Here is a 19742-nt window from a genome sequence, read left to right as displayed (position 1 = left end):
TTACTCAAATGATGTCATTTAGCCTATCAAAAGCTTCTAAAGCCATGACATCATTTTCTGGAATTGTCCAAGCTGTGTAAACTTCTGACCCACTGGATTTGTGATACAGTGAATTATAAGTGAAATCATTTGTCTGTAAACAATTGTTTGAAAAATGACTTGTGTCATGCACAAAGTAGATGTCCTAACTGAATTGCTAAAACTATAGTTTGTTATCAAGAAATTTGTGGAGTGGTTGAAAAACAAGTTTTACTAATGACTCCAACCTAAGTGTATGTAAACTTCCGACTTCAACTGTATCTTAAAGATATGTGTGTTTTTGGTAATGGAATTACAAGGCACAAGGCAGTAGTATTATTTCATAAACTTACAGAAGGTAAACAATTTCTCCAAAACTAAATATAAGTGTTGATAGTTGACAGGGGTCTTTGCTTCAACATTATTGTGCTCTAATGTATTTCTAATACATGTTAAGACATTTTCTGCCAGATGTTTTCTAAGACCTCTTATCCATCTGTTTATTCAGAAATCAAAGACTTTACCTATGCCTACTTTTTAAGATGGAAAAAGGTTGAAAGATGTATCTATGCTAAAATATAGACTCTTGGCTTTCATTTGACATCAATTGGAATTTCACATGATGGAAATGCCCTTATACAAAACAGCTCCAACCAAACAGGTCTGTGCAATACAAGTAACAGTGATTTAATGTTTTCATTACTTTTGGTTTCTGTCATAGCTGTGTTCCTATTTTAAGTGAACTATTCAGCTTTAATTAGTTACAATTACTTCGGTTGTTACATCCAAACATGCTGTAAGGCCAGAACAGAACGGATATATTTAAAGACACGAAAAGCAGCCAACATTCCTCTTTACAATGCGGCTCATGTAAAAGTCCACCAAGTCAAATTTATACATAGGGGGTAGGCTATGTTTCTTTGTGGAACACACAGTCTTGCAAACAACTTTCATCAATACTATGGTTCAGTTATTGGGGTTCTAATTAACCAAACCAGGCTGAATAAGGAATACTATCGCAATGCTTGAATTTCACAATGCTTACATTTGAACAACAAGTCAATGCAAATCTTGCATTGAAGCTCCCTCCCAACCCATGCATCAATACAGTGTGATTCTAACACCCTCAGTACAGTGAAAGCAGTCAATCGGTTAGCCTCAGCCTGCTACTGTGTGGTCCTCCACATAACTAGCACGCAGGAGTGTGATTAGACAGACAGTAGGGAAGGAACCGAACAGAGGCCTCAACAGCAATGTATGCTATGTGACTCCTATATCTTCCTAGCCTGTAGAGTTTGGCTGATTTCCTAATTCCTATCCCAAGACCAAATTTAGCACATCCAGCAACAAAACACTGTTTGTCTTTGCTTGCTTCCAAATGGAACCAATGACAGTCAGTCAGTCGCACCCTCCACATACAGTGCATTCGGAAAGTATTCAGACCTCTTGACTTTTTACACTTTTTGTTACGTTGCAGCCTTATTATAAAATGGATTACGTAGTTTTTCCCCCTCATCAATCGACACACAATACAACATAATGACAAAGTTAATTTTACATTTTTGCAAATCTAGTGAAATTAATAAACAGAATATCACATTTACATAAGTATTCAGACCCTTTGCTATGAGACTCGAAATTGAGCTCAGGTGCATCCTGTTTCCATTGATCATCCTTGAAATGTTTCAACAACTTGATTGGAGTCCACCTGGGGTAAACTCAATTGATTGGACATGATTTGGAAAGGCACACACCTGCCTATATAAGGTCCCACAGTTGACAGTGCTTGTCAGAGCAAAAACCAAGCCATGAGGTCAAAGGAATTGTCCGTAGATCTCCGAGAAAGGATTGTGTCGAGGCACAGATCTGGGGAAGGGTTCCAAAACATTTCTGCAGCATTGAAGGTCCCAAGAGCATAGTGGCCTCCATCATTCGTAAATGGAAGAAGTTCGGAACCACCAAGACTCTTCCTAGAGCTGGCCGCCTGGCCAAACTGAGCAATTGGGGGGGAAGGGCCTTGGTCAAGGAGGTGACCAAGAACCCTATGGTTACTCTGACAGAGCTGCAGAGTTCCTCTGTGGAGATTGGAAAATCTTCCAGAAGGACAAACATCTCTGCAGCACTCTACCAATCAGGCCTTTATGGTAGAGTGGCCAGATGGAAGCCACTCCTCAGTAAAAGGCACATGACAGGCCGCTTGGAATTTGCCAAAAGGCACCTAAAGGACTCTCAGACCATGAGAAACAAGATTCTCTGGTCTAATGAAACCAAGATTGAACTCCTTTGCCTGAATGCCAAGCTTCACGTCTGGAGTAAACTTTGCACCATCCCTACGGTGAAGCATGGTGGTGGCAGCATCATGCTGTGGGAATATTTTTCAGCTGCAGGGACTGGGAGACTAGTCAGGATCAAGGAAAAGATGAATGGGGCAAAGTACAAAGAGATCCTTGATGAAAACCTGCTCCAGAGCTCTCAGGACCTCAGACTGGGGTAAAAGTTCACCTTCCAATAGGACAATGACCCTAAGCTCACAGCCAAGAGAAAGCAGGAGTGGCTTCGGGACAAATCTCTGAATGTCCTTGAGTGGCCCAGCCAATGCCCGGACTTGAACCCGATCGAATATCTCTGGAGAGACCTGAAAATAGCTGTGCAGCGACGCTCCCCATCCAACCTGACAGAGCTTGAGAGGATATGCAGAGAAGAATGGGAGAATTGCGCCACCTCCCGGGTGGCGCAGTGGTCTAGGGCACTGCATCGCAGTGCTAGCTGCGCCACCAGAGTCTCTGGGTTCGCGGCTGGGTTCGCGCCCAGGCTCTGTCGCAGCCGGCCGCAACCGGGAGGTCCGTGGGGTGACGCACAATTGGCATAGCGTCGTCCGGGTTAGGGAGGGTTTGGCCGGTAGGGATATCCTTGTCTCAGTATGTAAAAAAAAAAAAAAAAAAAAAAAAATGTAATAAAATGTATGCACTCTACTGTAAGTCGCTCTGGATAAGAGCGTCTGCTAAATGACTAAAATGTAAAAATGTAAATGAGAAACTCCCCAAATACAAGTGTACCAAGCTTGTAGCATCATACCCAAGACGACTTGAGGCTGTAATCGCTGCCAAGGGTGCTTCAACAAAGTACTAAGTAAAGCGTCTGAATACTTATGTAAATGTGATATTATACAAAAATTTAAAACCTGCTTTTGCTTTGACATTATGGGGTATTGTATGTAGATTGATGAGGGGAAAAAACTTTTTAATCAATTTTAGAATAAGGCTGAAACATAACAAAATTAGGAAAAAGTCAAGGGGTCTGAATACTTTCCGAATACACTGTATATCCCCAGTCAGTTGATCTACAGACACGGTGAGTAAGACAGAGCACAGGGGCAGGTGATGATGTTTGACAAGTCGGGTTAGGGGGAAACAACTGCATGGCATCCAGTCAAATATACATATTTCATTTTTTCATCTTGTCAATAAGCCAAGATGCCACTAGGACAGACGTGAGAGCAGAGCAATCACTATTTCCCTGCAGGTTTTGAAATAACAAAATAACAAGCTGCAGTCGATGCTTGAAATAGTCTTTGTAAAGCTAGTATATAAATTGGGGAATATGTATGTTATAATATATATGTAATTTAGCAGACACTTTTATCCAAAGCAACTTACAGTCATGCGCGCATACATTTTATGTATGGTTGGTCCCAGGAATCAATCCCACTACCCTGGCGTTTCAAGCACCATGCTCTACCATCTGAGCTCCAAAGGACCACTGGTGCCTCATTCTGCATGAGCCTCATTCTCAATTTATGACAACATTTATTTTTCTAAAATGTATTTTTCAATCTAATATTATCCCTCAATCAATTGCTCAATCAAAACATGTGTATCAATAATGTTTATCAATATTACTCACTGCATCATGAATAGAAATACCAAAATGCCACAGACAGTGCTAAATTATTTTATTTTGTTTGGGTAAAATCTATTAATTTTCAAACTGTATGTGGGAGAAAAGTTATTCATATCATATATACATATTCATCTGAAAGTAATATAAAAAAGTTTATAAATGCTCATTTTCGACATACCACGACCTGGTTTCAGTAGGCGAGATCCTGCAGACATCCTCCCATAGTCCGGTCATACAGGTCCATAAGAGCGGTAGCATCCATATTTTGGGATTCTTCCTCATCGCTTCATAACTGTCTAAAGAGTGACAGTTCAGATGTGTGGACAGCCTGTTACAGCTTGAGATATTACAGGGCGTATATCTTACACCCGCCCTTCGGAAAAAACACACTCACAAACACAAACAAATACGAATTTGCGCACACACACACACACACACACACACACACACACACACACACACACACACACACACACACACACACACACACACACACACACACACACACACACACACACACACGCGCTCTCGTCAATGTCTTCCCCATATCATCCTTTTGTGACAGGAGACTGGGCCCCAGCAAGGACAGTAAGGCCCCCAAGAGTTACTGTCTACTACACACGCTGTAGGCTACATATGACCATGGGAAATGTTGAAGTAGCGTCTTCAGCTTAGGTCATCAACCCTGGATGTGTTATTCATGTAGCTGAGTCATTCATGCCCAAATCAAAGCAAATTTATGGGTGACCAGGCAGGGAGTCGGCAGGGCTAGTCAGCAGTGTCTGAATGGAGGAAGGTGGCCAGCGGGCTGAACAGAACAGGCTTCCCTCGCTGTAGGAAGTGGGTATGGGACTCAGTAGGGGGCAGCCGTACTCCCCTCTGAGATGAGGCCTGGAGAGAATAAACAATCTCAGTAAGGGACTTGGGAACAGTGGACTTTTGTGTCTGTGTGTGTGTGTGTGTGTGTGTGTGTGTGTGTGTCAGGGGGGTATTTTGTCATCAGCAGATGCATAGTAGTCCTTCAGAGTTTGAAACATTAGAGAAGAGAGACAGTCTGTGTATGGATGGAGCCCATGCATATCCCTCTCTGGGAGGGCTAGACATGGGTTCGAGGATGGAGGTTGGGGCAAATAATTAAAATCATAATAATGATGACAATAGAAACATTATGGAGTGGAGTGGTCCAATGGGGCCACCAATAGGCTTCCCTGTGAGCAGTACAATGGAGCGAGAGAAGGCCAATCCATGCTGGAATACAGACGAACAGGCATTGGATGCCTCCCTCTGCTCCTGATGTGCCGGAATATTGGCCCGGGCCAATTCCCGAAAGGGAATCGGGTGTGTGGGACAGGAAACAAACCGAACATTATTACCACGACCCACATGGTTGCCGTGAGAGGATCCATGCTGGCTTTACCCCGTTGGCAACGATCGCCACTGGGCACCCTACCCCACGCCTCTCACAGTAGGGGGCGCCATAGAGAGAGGCGGTGCGGGGCAAAGGATAAATGTGCACCATGGTGTCGGCTGCCAATCACCTTTGTGTGGCGATTGTCGGTGGCCTGAAAAGGTCGTTAAGGGGATTTACATAACATTTAGTATACTCCGCCTTGGGTGCGTAACGAAATGTGTGGTACCACGTTGAGGGTGCTCCATTGCACAGAGAACCCTCATCTTCGATGAGATTTTGATGACGAATTGTGCAAAGAAGAAGACATGATGAAGTAAACCAATTGCTGGACACAAGTATCACCATAAATGTAATATTGTCATCAAAAGTAATTGGGTCTTTAGGGGTTTGGATAAGATTCTCACAGTTACACCAAGAAGCCAATGCAGACCACACAGCACAATAAAACAAGAGCACTTATTCTAAATCATGTTTGGGGACTGAAGACAGCAGTCCATTCTCCACCCTAACTTCTGCGAATATATGAGGAAGCGATTCCATATAGCAGATGCAAAAAAGAATATATTGTAGAACGTATCTACTAATCAGTAACATTTGCTTGTTGGCGCTAATTTGGTCCACATTAATTCCACATTGGTTCTGAATGGGGGAAAGGAGGGGTGGTTGTGTGGGCCATTGGAGCCATGGGGGACATCTACTAGGGACATGTGTGACGGATGATTGAGACAAGCACTTTAATGATACACTTCCTCAGGGAGAAGCGGGGCCATGTATTATCAACCATACCATGGGCATTGTGGGCCATGATGTAAGATGTGTGTGTTGGCGAGCGATGTATGAGAGTTCACATGGCACTCTGTGTCATTGCCAAAGAGGTCAGATTTCTTGGCCAAAGGGGTCAGATTTCTTGGAGTAGTTTTTCAGACTCTGTTTGACCTCTGTTGCAGTGTGCAGAAATGTACTGTTTTTCTGAGTTGAGAATATGCACTCAGGTCATCATGTGGCCAATATTCATAAACCTGACAATACCATCAACAATAGTTGAGGTTAATCAAAGAGAGGGAGAATTTAGTTTTTTCTTCTCAGTGGTCCCTGTTTGAAGTTTGTCCCTGTTCGTCTGCCATGAACAGTACCTGAATGATGACTAGAGAAAGAATAAAGGATGCCCCACCCTGTACCTTCAGTTTGCCATGATTCAATCAAAGACTCTGTAGAGGAGGCATCAAAGGTAAGATGTTAACCTGTTCCACCTTGGGCTAGATCATTTGTTGGAATGTAATAGCATGTCGGTGCACAGACTGAGGAGGGCAGAGAGACCCAGTGCCAATTGAAAGCCTGTGGCATCAAAGGTACCTTCTGCCTTCAACAACATCGATGCCAAATTATTTGTAACCAACCCTCATTCAAGCCTCCGTCAGACTGACAGGGTGAATGTGAGTGGGTCTGGACACAGAGAGAGAGAGAGAGAGAGAGAGAGAGAGAGAGAGAGAGAGAGAGAGAGAGAGAGAGAGAGAGAGAGAGAGAGAGAGAGAGAGAGAGAGAGAGAGAGAGAGAGAGAGAGAGAGAGAGAGAGAGAGAGAGAGAGAGAGAGAGAGAGAGATGCTGACAGAGCCAACACGCTCACAACATATCACTCTAAGGTGGTCTGGGGCTGGGCTGTCTGGGGTATGGGTCTGTGTTGCTACTGACAACTTTCCTGGAGGTGTTGTGTTTCCTTGGTGTGTATGTATGTCCATCAGTGATATAATAAAGCCAGAGGCTATAGATTATTTCAAATTGTGTTTGGAATGTGATTATTGTTTGTGTATATATATATTTTTTAATTTAACTTGGCAAGTCAGTTGAGAACAAATTCTTATTTACAATGACGGCCTACACCGGCCAAACCCGGACGATGCTGGGCCAATTGTGTAGCCTTAGTACATCTGGTATGTCATCTTGGTAAATGGACAGTACACCGTGATGGAATTAGTGTCGTTTCTAAAACAATCCAAATAGTTGCGGTAGTGCAGAAAATACACCTATAATTATCTGACAGAAGTTGAATCAGGGATTTCTTCCCAGCATGTCATCCAGCCAGTGTACTTTGTGGAATCAACAGAACCATAATTCTTTGTTATCAAGAGAGGACTTCTCTCTCTCGCCAGTATTCCCCCAATCCCCGTGAGTTCTGTTGCTTGATGCATTTTTACCACTTTGTGTGTGTGTGTTGTTCCAGAGCGGCGCACACCTGTCTACCTCAAGGCTAAATAGGCCACAGTGAGCAGTCTCTCATTGCTGGCTGGAACTGCAGCTCCGCGAGTAGTAATACATTAGAGGGCTTGTCATTTTGCTTTATTGAAGCCCTCTGACAACCCATTAGACACTTAGCAGGGTCAGAGGTGTCAACCTGCTCTGACTGACAGATGGAGGGTGGATGGAGGGAGGGATGGACAGATCATGACACAGACGAATTGGTCTGCTCCCTAAGTCAACTACCAGCTCCTACCCTGGGGCTCCTCGGCACACTATCGGGAGAGCTGGACATACTTTGTATCACATTTTATTCCACTTTTTGGCACAGAAAAATGGAAAACAAGGTCATACAATACTTACAGTGTTATAAAGCGTTAGACTTAGAACACAGGGCAGTGTAACGTGGCCTTACATTCCTGTTGGTTTTTCGTTATCCTTTATAATTGCATCTCAAAAGAAGGACAGCAAATTAAAAAGGAATGCAAACATATTTGCAATTGTGTGTGTGCGTGTGTGTTTTTTTCAATCTATTTAAGAGTGAAAATGAGTAACTAATTAGCATATGATTTCAGGTATGACAAGAGGCCGTGTGTGTGTTGCACGGTCCGGACCACCAAACTGCAGACAATTTGGATGAAACTGCATTGGATGGAAATAATGGCACAAAGCAGTCTAAAGTCTCAAATCCTTGTTAAGACCCTCCATCTTTCAAACTAAACTGGATCACACCAAGAATCTCTTATTCTTTTATCCTGTCTAGATCCTCTAATCCTCCAGCCATTTTCCATCCCTTTCTCCTTTTCTCATTTCAAACGAGCAACTGTTTGGTTGTCCGGCATTGGAACGTTGAGAATTTGTCCCCTCTTCCATGAAAAGAAAAGTAACTATATTGACGAGAAAAAAGGGAAAAGAGAGGAACAGCTTGGCAGAGCTAAGAATGCAACTGGATCTGTTTAAGTGTGATAATGAGGTGTTTTCTCTACTCGGAGCTTGTATTGACATGGAGACTAATGATTTCCACACAGTAAAACACTGAGGGAATAATGTGGAGGGTTGGGAAAGACAACACGCAGTGATTACACTTGTAGACAATCCAAGATGCTTAACTACTACTATATTGCTTGAAATGAGACAAGAAGTCAGTCAATCGCAGACTGACCCATACACTTCCAGGACATAAACATTTAAATGCCCGTTTTAAAAATGGCAAAAAGTTTATTTGAAAAAATAAAACGTATAAAAATGATGACCATTTCAATTACTTTCTAGACAGAAAATATGCAACTGATGAATAGGTAACTTAGCAGTGATGTCATGATGTCAGAACCGGCAATGGTGGAAAGACAATCAGTGATATTGGGACATTGAGAAGAGATGAGATAAATAGAAAAGTAAGGCTCTTTTTGGTTATGTACCTCCCTCCATTCTTAGATTTTCCAATATGAGAAATAATGCAATCTATGTTAACCCCTCCCCCCTTCCTTAATGGGGACTGCGGAGGGGGGGCACCCCAATGGGCACAGGAGGGGTGAGGTGGGGGGGTGGGGAGGGGGTGCGGGGGGGGGGGGGGCACCCCAATAAAAACAGCACTAAAATGCAATTACAGCGCTGTGAAGAATGGGACTTGTCAGTAATTTGCTGGCTAAAACCAAGGAGATTGCAGGTCTGGGGCAGCTTGGAATTCTGAGCCTGTGTGGGAAAAGCAGTGGGAAGGCAGGCAGCGCCCTTTGTGAGGTAATTACTGGAACTAGCAGAGGCCAGCGCCAGTCCCTGCTAATGATAACCCCTCTACTGGGGGACTCCCCATGCTAGTCACCTTGTCATTGATACACCCTATCGGGGACACACACGCACAGACGCATGCACACATGCACACATGCACACACACTTTATGCATGCACAGCCGTAAGGACAGCATGCACACTCCCACACATAATCAGTATTGACGACATTTTAAAACATAAATTCACATAAATCCTGCTGTAGTATTGTAAGTAGTCTCGTATGGTGATTTAGAGCACAGAAAATGTCTATCTTAGCTGTGTTTTACGCAGTGTATTTTTGTAACTGATTGGTTTACAGATGTAGGATCTTAATTTGAGCCTGTTCGGTACAGCAGGAAAATAATCCTGCAGCAACAGAACGTGTGAATGCTTATGTGGATAATAATTAATAGACATTTTTGTACAGGTTTATACATTTTCTGTTTGGGCAAATCAAGTCTGAATTTTCAAAGTGGAAATTACAAACTTTACAAGACTATTAAAAACTCAAATACACTAAAACTTTGCATTTCCTGCTTTGCATGAAAATGATCATCAACAAAAGAGATCCTACATCTGAACCTGTCCAGTTACTACAGATGCAAGTGATCTTAATAGGAAACGTCTCTGCCATGAGCTGCAGTACAGGGTCCTTGTTGAATGAATGACTGAATACATGAATGAACCCATGTTGTCCCACATTGATAAGACCAACTGAGAGGAAATCCATGCACAGGGTTGGGTAGGTTACTTTATACTGTAATACATTATAGTTACTAGTTACCTTTCCAAAATTGTAATCAGTAAGGTAACTTCTGGATTACCCAAACTCAGTAATGTAATCTGATTATTTTCCCCTTAAGAGGCATTAGAAGAAGATAAAAAGGATCCATCCAACGCATTTCATCATATTGGTCTCTGACTTGTGGTCAGACAAACTTAAACTTGCACCTTTTTTCAATGCTGATTTGAATGTCATTGAGAATACAGAAAGGTGTTTTTTTTGTTGTTGCAAACATCCGTTCTAAATTTAAACGTAATTCAATAAGTAATCATCTAGTTTTTCAAAAGTATCTGTAGTCTTTTTGCTGGTGACATGCTGTAACTGATTGCAGAAAAAAAATGTAATCAGATTACATGTAATCAGTTAATCCCCAACCCTGTCCATGCATGTCATACCTGTTGAACTGCTTCAGGTTAGGGGGTGAAAAGGTGACTGATCATGTCTGCTCCCACCTCCCTGCCCCGCATCCTACCTTGGTACTAGCTGACCTTTTGTCAACCCCCCCCCCCCCCCCCCCCCCCCCCCCCCCACATACACACACACACACACACACACACACACACACACACACACACACACACACACACACACACACACACACACCCATAAATGCACACACATCTCACATCATTAGCATCCCCCTTGCTATTATCCTCCCCACATTTGTAAAGTACAAAGGTGGCAAAATTCCTTTGTTCACAACAAGCACTTCAAAAGAAAGAAGAATGGTCTACAGGTGCCACAGCTCTCCTGATTGTTGCTCTCATCTGTAGAAAGCCAGGGGATAGCCCCAACCAGCTCATTCAGGGCAGGTGACACACTTCTCATGTTTCCCCTCCATGGCTGTAAAATATTAAATTGGCTAGTGCCATGATTGCCACAACTAAAGCTATAAGATATTTCACAGCAACAGAACAGAGGCATTTGTATCAGCAACTGAGTCCCCATCCAGTAAAAAGTTACCATATAAACCTAAACATATGAAGATACTTCTATAATATTTCGGCCCTGGGCCTAGTCTAGATTTAATGGTGGAATGTGATTGTGTTGATTGTTTATCTTAAAGTACTGTTAACTCCCAGTAATCAGGTTTGTGTGAGAAGCAACACATGTCTATGTTTAACCTAAAGGAAGTGTTTGAAATCACATCTTTGACTTGTTGCAATTGGATATATATATATTGACCAAACCAGGGTATATATCTATATCTATATCTATCTATATATATCTATATATATTGACCAAACCAGGGTATATATCTATATCTATATCTATATCTATATCTATCTATATATATCTCTATATATATATATATATATTATATTATTGAGGCCTACAGTAAATGTCTTTAGAATATGGAAGTGCAAAATATATATATATTGCTTGCAAGTGATAATCTTTTGCACTTCCATATTCTAAAGACATTTACTGTAGGCCTCAATAATACTCACACCTCAATCTAGCATTATCAATATAGTTTACCTTACAAGTGTAGAATAATGAGTTAGTCTATAATCATGCCGTTATGTCACTCACTGCTTTGCTCAAAGCTGGTGTGTGGAAGTTTAGTGAATGTGGAGCAATATTGCACTGGATCTGAAACACACATGCACATCAACAGATTTACTTCAAAGTCCTAACCATAATGAAATGTCCACACATTCAAGTAGCCTGCTCTGTACATCCATTATTGTGGCAGATGTAGGAGATACGAATAGTGCTTTGACGACCACATTCTTTCCCAACTTGCTGTTCAATGTCAGGAATTAGTCCCATTGCTATGAAATGCCATCAGCAAGGGTTCAAATCTCATCTAGTCAGGTAGAAGTGTTGATTTGATTCAATCATAGGCCCCATTCCCACTAGGGGATCCAGAGTCTAAGGCACTGCATCGCAGGGCTAGAAGCGTCACTACAGACCCTGGTTTGGTCTCAGGCTGTATCACAGTTAAATAAAAAATATATAAAACAGGAGATATAAAGGAGAGTCTGAGGAGCAGGGTGACGGATGTGACTTCTACTTTCAATTCAGATGACATCCTTGTCTTACCTTTCATTGTGGCTGGCAACAATGACATTTTTGGTCCACAGCTGAAATTGACCTTATATACAGTAGCCACTAGCCAGTAAGGACAAACTATTCCACAATAACCAGGTTTTCATCTAAACTTTTTATGAAAATAAAGTACATGTGGGATAAATAATGTAATGACAGGCATGATAGAAAAAAAATTCTGTAAAGTTTCAACATTTTGAGAAACCAAGATATGCTAGAGAAGGTGGGATGGCTTTGTGTCATAAAATGAATTATGCAGGAAATGTTGGTGGAAAAGCTTGTATGAGCAAATGTTGATATAATTATGCGATGACATGTTGTGTGGTCCTTCCACTATGAGTCGTCAGAAAACACATGCAGTTTATTAGGCTACAGATGAAATAAATGATGATGAACTTCACAGTGGTGAAAGTGCAAGGTGATGAGCTTGATGCTACTTTCCAATCAATATTCTGGTGTCAGGATCATCGATGCTTGGCTGATATTTGACAAATAACAATAATATCGCACTTTTTTCAATAATAATTTCGTCGTGTAGGCTATAAATACGCTCAGCCAACAGTGCACCGATAGCACTGTTTGCTAGAGCGCACACGCCAATACTAGAGCGGACACACGCTATATAAGCCCCCCCCCCCCCCCCCCCCCCAAAATTGTGGGAAAACCATCAGTTGAAAATGTGTTTTTAACCCATTTAACTTCTATTCTTTATTCTGTCCGTGGGAATATAAGCGTAAAATGTATTTCTATGTGCAGTACGTCCCACGCAAATACTTTTATCTGCAACAAGTCATTTTGATGGAAACACATCTCAAGTGGGAAAATGCGCGTATTGTTTTTATCCGGATTTTAGAATATTCGCATGAAAATCTGTCGCCAATTGGATGGAAATTTAGCTAATGACAGAAAGTTTTCTGGAAAACAAATTACAATTTTGAATAAAGCAACCAAACTATATTACACTATTGAATAATGCAACAATTCACAAGCAGGTACGGTACGTGCAGACAATTAAAGGGTTTATTTTCCTGCCTGAAGGCTACACTCATTACATTTGAGCATCAAGACAAAAGCACAGAGTTGCTATAACAGCAAGTCTTCATCAAGTAACATTAACCTATCAAAAATGAACGATTAACCCTCTAAAAGTACCTGACAACATTACAACAAACCAGGCTTAATTTTTATCAATATCATGCAAATCATTACATGTGGTAAAAACAAATTGCAGCTGAAAACATGGGTATAAGTGAATTCACCCCAAGGAGCTGTATTATATGGAAGCTCATTCCCGCCACCAAAATAATACAATAACATAAAAATAGATCATGATTTGTCAACTATTAGTCTGCGCTTCAGTCTGATCAACTGTAGCCTACTGATAACAACCACAGCTGCAGGTAGCCTATGCTGCAGGTAGCCTACTCTAATTCCATCTGGGCCTGGCCAGGGGAAACATACCATCATGTTTTTATAACCTAAGCTATGTATTTATAGCCTAAAATAGGCCCATTTATTTGTGATCTGAGAAAATGTAAATTTGATCAAATTTGGTGTATATTCCCTCTTCGGGTGGCTAGTCTACCTAGAGCGTTTTAATCAAACAATAACAACACAATAGTGATGACATACAGTATGAGTACCGTTTTAATTACTGATGCAAAGGCCTACATGATGTAACCCTGCAAACAGCAAGCACTGTTTGTTTTTGGTTTGTTTTTGTCAAATCCCAGTTGTTGTCTCTTTGTCTGTGTAAATGTGTCCAGGAGTAAAACAAACTAACAACATATGACCTGATCGTAGCCCATATACATTTTACTTATATATTTTTTACAGCTGATTTAATACTATGTCATATGCTACAACTAAGGTCCGGAGGCAGGAAAAACTCTGGGCCCCAGGAAAACAATTCCCCCCACCACCCCAGGACCTGTGGCGCCACCTCTGAAATCCCCACACAGTGTTACAAATGAAAAAAACATATCCTGTTCGTATGATCTACATTTGACATGTTTCTGGTGGTGAGGATGAGCTTCCATGGTTTACGTGGCTCATTGCAGCTGGCAGCTACTGCGACAATTTCAGATTGTAACAGGCTGTTACTGCAATTTCAGGTAAAAACTCATTAAAATAAGTCTCAAATATTAGGAAAATGTCAATACATTTCAGCTGTTTCAAAAAACTTTGCACTGCTATTACCATTTATACTGTAGGAGTGTTGGCTCAACCAGACAATACAGTTTACACTACGTCGCTTCAAGGGGGGCAATTGTTAGCTAGTGGCATGCGCTACCGCCATAGCAAGTATGCAAGTTTACATTTGAGTTATATGTGTAGCAGACGGTATTTTTACAAAAATTATAATAAGTGTGAAGAGGCTCTTAGATGATCAAATCAATATTTCTTTGACACTCTTATGAATTATAAGTGCACTAGGATACTAGCTATTACATATGTAGCAGTGGAGGCTCCTCAGAGGAGGAAGGGGAGGATCATCCTCCTCAGTGAAATTTCATTTAAAATACATTGTGAAACACTAAAAAAGTTATCCTTTTTAGATAAAACTATACTAAATATATTCATATGTCACAAAATAATTGATTAAAACACACTGTTTTGCAATGAAGGTCTATAGTAACTTCAACATCACTCTCTGGGGTAGCACCATGGTGTAGCCAGAGGACAGCTAGCTTCTGTCCTCCTCTGGGTACATTGACTTCAATACAAGACTTAGGAGGCTCGTAGGCCTCACCCCCTTCCATAGACCTACATGGTAATTTTGACCACTTCCGGAGGACAACCTTCAACCAATTAAAGCTTTTGCAGTATGAACTGACATGTTGTCCATCTAATCATAAGATTAGGATCAGAGAATGAGCCTAGTGTGTTGTTTTGGGGTTATGCCGCAGATCATTAGGGGGGGGGGGGGGGTTCTATTTGTTGAGAAGTTTGGTGAGTTGGTGACATTATTGAATAGAGATTGAAAAAGGATAGTTGAGCATTTTTGGGATATTATTAAATTCAAATTAGTTTCTTCGAATTACAGGAGACTGAGGAGGTAGATTATAAATTGTTTTCTTTGTTTTAGATCTTTATTTTTGTGCTATTTCAGTTTGCCTTGCTAATTTCAGTAGCTAGCTAGCTAGCTACCAGCTTGAGTGTGCAGTTTTCGCCCCCAACACTACCGCAAATTTGGTTGACTTTTTGTTGAAGAACCCCTTTCATTCTCTGGGGTACACAGAAAAGGTGCGAATTAAAAGCGAGGGTCGACCTCTGCCTGAGATCAGTTTCATGAAGAAGGATGAGAAGGTGAGTGCGTTCAACACCACCTGGTATCAAAGCCGCCTATATCGCTGGCCTTGCCTGCTTTTTGGAAAGTCCGAGTCTTGGGCGAAAGGGGGGGGTACAGTGACCTGAAGAACATTGTTCAGTTAAACTGCAAAACAAAAGCAGGGAGCATTTAAATGTTCACATCAGATTCAAGCTTGTGGGAAAAAGCAGCATCTATCATGATGAAGATCTGCGTATTCAAACTGCACAACACAACAAGAAAGTAAGAGGAAAAAGGGTTGTTCTCAATCAGCTTTTTAACACCACTGCGTTTTCGGGTATGCAAGAATTGGCTTTGAGAGGACATGACTAGAGGGAAAGTTCCGCTAACAAGTGCAACTACTAGGAGCTTGCAGCGGTAATTGCACGTTGCTTTACTTGCTGAACACATGGTACTTTCTGTCTTTTCTGGGATGTCGAAATCAATTCAAAATTGCCCCACCACTCTGGGACCTATGGTGCCACCAATCTACTTGCAGTTGTCAGTTATCGTCAGGTATGTGGATGATCAGGGCTTGATTCAGGAATGTTTCTTGGGCTACTTTGATGTGTCAACTGGGCGAGATGTGCAGTCTGTGTTTGACTTTATGAATTTTGAGATGTCTGAGTTGAACTTCATGGAGAAACTTGGCACGATGGCACTGCTGTAATGGAATGTATCTGCTATTTGTATTTCCAGCTAAGTCCCCTCATGTTCCCTGATTAAGAGGTGATGTCTACTCCACTCCACTACCATTCTCAACATTCTCCTGACATGAACTGAAGCCACGTCTCATGTGTCCGCTCATCCACTGGCACATTGAATGTTTCCCTTCCAAATACTGTGAGTACCGCTATCAATATTCTCTCATTACTGTATGTAGAGTCAATCACATACACAATCACATTATTACACACCAATGATTTTACTCCTTGCTTGGACTAATTTATTCTTAGCTCTTTTGTCTAACTGTGTAGTGTCTTGTGTTATTGCATTTTTGTCTTCCCAGTCAAATCCTGTTCTTCCCTCAGTGGAAGAGTTGGGCTCTTCTCCAACACCATCCATGCATGATGAGCCTGTCCTGCACTGAATCCTATGAACACCTCAACCCCTGTCCTGCACTGAAGTCAAGCCCCTGAATACCTCAACTCATACCTCACCCTCATTCCATCTCTGCAGTGATCCCTTCCCAACGCTGTGTAAGTAGCCCTCTCATTCCAATTCCCCATAATATTCTACTATAAATGTCTTTATTAAATGGTTTAGGTTAAAATAATTAGTCTTTGACGATTCTTTAAACACTTTTTCGTCTAGGTGCGTTCCCGCGACAATACCGTGGGTATCCCATCCTCCTCCATTTTTCAAGTCACCAGCCTCCACTGATGTACAGTGTTAACAAAACAATAAATACAAAATTGTCAAAAGCCATAGCCATCGACCACCCTCCCCAGGCCAACCACAACAACAAGAACAACATCTCAATGTGATCTGTATGCAAATATGACGTTAAGGAATCCATGCTACATTGTTTGGACATCAAAAGGTTTTAAGAAAAGTGAGACATGGCCTGGGACTGTTGAAAGTAAAGTGTGACTTTAGCCAGTGGGAGTGTTTTGCATCATGTCACTTGTAGAGGACAGGCTTTGTGTCAGACGACCACAGCACCCCAACCACTATATATCGTGCCCCAGTCTACCTACCCCTCCAGAATACCACAGCTTTATTGAAATGCATGGGATGGGGACGGGACTCCCTCTATTGTGAATCCCTGGCTTTTCTCTCTCTCTCTCTGTATCCGACAACAGCAAAAACAGGAAATCAAATCAGGTGGAGGGCACTGATTGCAATTAGGACCATTGTCTCCCATTTATATGGTTATTGGGATTTGCCACTTGAGGGTCTAGCCGTGTCAAAGTTCTCACAGTCAGGATGCCAGCTCTCATAGCTGGAGCCGCTGTATCCTCCTCTGGCAACTATCTGCTAACAAGGTACGTCTCACGTGGGTGACAATGCAGTTAGGTGGCTCTGGTGGAAGAGAAGGGAGGGAAGGGCCCATTTCCCCCCTCTGTGTTGCTGCAGGGGAGTTTCTGTCCGTCCTCTGATCTCTCTGTTGTTTGGTTGTTTCATGTTTTGCATTAGGTTTTCTGGTCCTTTTCAGTCAATGTGAAAAGTGGAAGAATCAAAGTGTGTGGAATGATTGAGCTATACTGGTCTGGACTGTAAGTAATCTACTCTGTCTCTAGCTGCAAAACTGCTATCGTCTTGAGGGGGCACACACAAGTGAATGTTACGAGACAAACAACAGTGCTTTCTTGAATCTTCATGAACTTCCATCATTCCTTCATTAATGTATTCCTGGACCCCCAGGCCTATGAAGAACTTATGAATGACAGCCAGCTATACAGTTTGAGTTAGGAGACAAATGAATCCACATGAATATGAACAGAAAGGAATAGGTATCATAGTTGCCTGGCTATATTGTAGCCATTCCTCTCAGAGGGGGGTTGTGTATCAATCTTATTATTTTATAATGGGGTTAGATAGCACTGAGCCCTGGCCTCTGGTGGTGACATTGTTGTGGGTATGAAAGAGTTATCAGGGGTCCGGTCGGGGCTTCGGGGCTGAGCTGGAGCACTGGTGGGCTCTATTCATCAGATCACCCTCTCTAATCTATCTACCCCCAGATCAGATCAGCGCTCTCTCCTCCCAAAGCGCTCTCTCTCTCTCTCTCTCTCTCTCTCTCTCTCTCTCTCTCTCTCTCTCTCTCTTTCTCTTTCTCTTTCTCTTTCTCTTTCTCTTTCTCTCTCTCTCTCTCTCTCTCTCTCTCTCTCTCTCTCTCTGCCTCTCCCTCTGCCTCTCCGCCTCTCTCTCTCCCTCTTTCTGCCTCTCTCTTTTTCTCTCTCTCCTGTGAAAAGCCAAGGATAACGACAGCATTGTCCCTCCGCTTGTGGACTTTTCCCAGATTCTAATTGTACCAACTCATCCGGATTTTAATCTCTGGCATTTTAAGCATTCAACTTTATTAATTTGTTTTGTGTTGTCTATAGTCTCCCCCATCAGCAGGAGATGACCATGGATGATACAATGACCTTCAGGCATATGAAAGGGCATCTCAAGGGATTAGGTCCATTCAGTCTCAATGTACTTTTGTCTGCCTGTTGCGATAGTTATTGTGAAGGACCCACTGAGGCTGGCTGCATTTGTCTGTCCAGCCAGTCAGTGCATCGATTCAGTGAGGCATCTTATCCATCTTATCCCCTTTACAAGTGAACAGGTAGTTTGGCATTTGGCATGCCAAAAGGCCGTTTTGTGCAAAGCCTTGGGGGGGGGGGTAGATATGTCATCTTCATAGTTCTCAGGCAGTGACCAGGTAAGATACAGCTGAGGAGGAACAGAGACATTGTCTACCGTTGTTAGAAATGAGAAATAAAGGTTTACCATGATCGCCCTTTCACTAAACCCTCTCTGAATGCCTTAAAAAATAACAAGTGACCCTCTCCTATACCCCAAATAATAATTAAAACATAAAGTGGACATCAGAGAACATGCCTACCGTTTACCCTCACATCTAGGAGAGACCAGAGCACGGCTCTCCAACCCTGTTTCTGAAGAGCTACCGTCCTGTAGGTTTTCACTCCAACCCTAATCTAGTGCACCTGATTCTAATAATTAGCTGGATGATAAGCTGAACCAGGTTAGTTACAACTGGGGTTGGAGCGAAAACCAACAGCAGGGTAGCTCTCCAGGAACAGGGTTGGGGAGCCCTGGACTAGAGCTTTAGCTATGTTATTCTTCCTGTAGGCATTTAAGGGCAAATTAGCCATTTTGATAGTGTGCAGGGCTGCTTGCCAGAAGGTTGTGGGTTCACAGACCACCACAGACAAGAGCAGGGGTGAAAAGATCTCCTTTGCATTGAATAAATCTATTATCGTATTTGCGGGTCAGAGAAAAATGCAATTCTACGTAATTTTACATGTCTGGAGACCTTAGCAGAATATTTTGTTAATACCACACAAATTACCAAAATGACAGGCTTAGAATGGGCAGATAGGCCTATGCGTTCATCTTATCATATTTTTCCAAATCTACAGTGTCTTCAGAAAGTATTCACACCCCTTGACTTTTTCCACATTTTGTTGTGTTACAGCCTGAAATTAAAATTGATTAAATTGAGATTTTCTCTCACTGGCCTACACAAAATACCCCATAATGTCAAGGTGAGATGATGTTTTTCGTAATTTTTACAAATTAACTCAAAATAAAAAG

The sequence above is a fragment of the Salvelinus namaycush genome, chromosome 25 (assembly GCF_016432855.1).
Source record: "Salvelinus namaycush isolate Seneca chromosome 25, SaNama_1.0, whole genome shotgun sequence".
Classification (NCBI taxonomy): Eukaryota; Metazoa; Chordata; class Actinopteri; order Salmoniformes; family Salmonidae; genus Salvelinus; species Salvelinus namaycush.
This window is presented reverse-complemented; position numbering follows the sequence as displayed.